Source organism: Microtus ochrogaster, unplaced genomic scaffold, assembly GCF_000317375.1.
Source record: "Microtus ochrogaster isolate Prairie Vole_2 unplaced genomic scaffold, MicOch1.0 UNK5, whole genome shotgun sequence".
Lineage (NCBI taxonomy): Eukaryota > Metazoa > Chordata > Mammalia > Rodentia > Cricetidae > Microtus > Microtus ochrogaster.
The window spans coordinates 6203732-6206603 of record NW_004949103.1 but is presented as its reverse complement, the minus strand read 5'-3'; positions in this window follow the sequence as shown (position 1 = coordinate 6206603).

Sequence of the window (2872 nt, the reverse complement as noted above, 5' to 3'; positions counted from 1 at the left end):
ATGAGCAAGGAAGTCAGGACCACGAGGGGCACACCCACCCACTGAGACAATGGGGCTGATCTATTGGGAGCTCACCTAGGCCAGCTGGACTGTGACTGAAAATGCATGGGATAAAACTGGACTCTCTGAACGTGGCGAACAATGAGGGCAGATGAGAAGCCAAGGACAATAGCACGGGGTTTTGATCCTACTTCATCTTCTGGCTTTGTGGGTGCCTAGCCAGTTTGGATGTTCACCTTCCTAGACATGGACGGAGGGGGGCGGACCTTGAACTTTCCACAGGGCAGGAAACCCTGACTGCCCTATGGAATGGAGAGGGAAGAGGAGAGGAGTTTGGTGGAGGGAGAAGAGAAGGGTGGGAGGAGGGGGAGGGAAATGGGAGGCTAGGAGGAGGCGGATACTTTTTTTTTTCCTTTTCTCAATAAAGAAAAAAAAGGTCATGATGGGGTAACCCTCAGAGACCCAACTGCAGTAGTTCAAGGACTCTAGGTCAACAAATGGGGAGTACTCCGCATGTGGGCAACAGTTTTATAGCCTTGTCTGTTGGGGGACCCAAAGCAGTGGGACCAGAATCAATTCCCTGGTGCATGAGCTCACCTTTTGAAGGTCATTCTGTATGATGGGCTGACTTGCTCAGCCTTGATGCAGGAGCAGTGGTGTGGGCAGCTTGGTCTTGCCTCAATAAAATGTACTAGACTTTGTTGGCTCTCCATGGAAGGCCTTAACCTTTGTGAGCAGTGAAAGGGGGTATATTGAAGGGAAATTGGGGGAGTGGAAGGAGGGGAGGGAGGGAGAACTGTAGTTAATATATAAAATAAATACAAAATTAAAAATGGTAAAGTTTTACTTTTTCCTTATCCACTAAAACAATTCTTTCTGATATCACTAATTCTGATTATGTGTATATTACAATTTTTTGCAAAATTTGATAATGATGAGCAATCCCATCAATTCGGTACTAAATTCAGGGCAGTATCTTTGACTAGGAGTTTTGTATGGGTATTTCTTGGGGCATTACCATGAAATGTATTTCTTCTTTTGTTCTTGAATGATTTTCATTCCTAGATAATGCTGATTTTGCAAAATGAGTTTGAAAATAAGCATATATATTAAAATGTTGAATGTTTTGTGTAGGATTGATATCATTCTTTAAGAGCTGGGAAGAATTCACACCTGAACTGCTTTTGAAGAAAGGTTTTTGAATGATGTTACAACAGCATGAGTTATTAACAAATGGTTTACAGTTTCTATTTCTTCCAACTTAGTATTTTAAAAATAATCTTTTTTAAGACTTAACTTTTCTTTGCTTATTTTGTGTGCATCTGTGTGTTATCATTCAGAATTGATTAATGGTGTATTTCCAGGAGAGTTTCCTCTTCATTAGGTGGTTCAATTGGATGGTCAGAAACATTCAACACTAATTTTAATGACAATCTACATATTTTTGTGGAATGAGCTTTCATTTCTTCTGATATTTTATAACATTTATATTAATATTTCTGTTTTTTTTAATATAGTCAAAGTTTTGAAATTTTGTACCAATTCAAAATTCATCAAATTTAGTTTTATTGGTCAATTTTGCCATTACTTAGATTGCTATTATAGTCTCTGTTTAATTTTTATATTGTTATGATTTATACCTTCTCTCTTTTTTATCACTTTGGACTGAAATTCTTTATCCACTTTATGTAAGTAACTATAACATTGACTATAATCTTATTTATTTCAGATTTATCTATGTTGCTTAATTTTCAAGTGTGTGTGCACATGTCTCTCTCTCTCTCTCAATCTGTGTGTGTGTGTGTGTGCGCGCGTGCATGCGTGTGTGTGTGTGTGTTTGTGGTGCACATATGCCCATTTATGAACTTACAGAAATAGGCAGAAGAGGAGGTCAGATATCCTAAAACTGGACTTATAATTGGCTGTGATTCTGCTGACATAGATGCTGGGAACAGACTGCAAGATTAACCACTGTGGCATGTCTCAAGTGCCTCTGTTATTTTTAATATGAAGACTGATGAGCATTAGCTTTCTTATGTGTGTGTTACTGAGAATTTAACCCAGAGCCCAATGAATGCTAAATAGAACCTCTCCCACTGAACTCTAGTCTGGCTTTCCTTTTAGATTTCCATTGTTGTCTCACATTGGTGTTCATCATGTTCTATTTTCATTTTACTCAATATTTAGACATTCTTGGTTATCTAATTTCTACTATTCTTAGTTTTCCAATTTTCTTTTAGATATTACGTTCTACCTTTGCACTAGTTGTCACATAATTTGAATCTTCTTAACTCTGTTATTTGTTTTGGGTAGAGATTTGTTTTTGTTGGTTTGCTTGCTTTGGTATGGGGATATTTTATTTTAGATATGAGAGAGAGAACAGCCAGATGTCTCAGGAAGAGTCCATAGCAGAACTACAAAGAAGTAGACTAGAAATTCCTATCAGGCTTGTCTGGTGTTCTAAAACATGTTCTAGCTTGGAAGATGTTCTATATGTAATTGAGAATGTCCTTTCTGCTCCTGTTGAATGGAATGTTCTATATATTTCCACTTGAGCTTTGCTTAATTGGTCTGTTAAAGTCTGTTGTGCAATTCAGGACTGATTTTGTCTCTGAGTAATATTCTTTTGCTATTCTGCTACTCTTCTAAATTCGTCAATATATCTGTGGATAATTGTTTTTGTGAATGCATATGTTGTGAAAGTGTGTGTGTGTGTGTGTGTGTGTGTGTGTGTGTGTGTGTGTGTGTGTGAGAGAAACCCAGAGGTCAACCTCTGGAGTCATTCTTCAGGATGCTTTGCAGCTTACATTTAAGACCGGGTTTCTCATTGTCCTTCACCATGCCAAGGAGGTTGGTGTGGCTGGCCACCAAG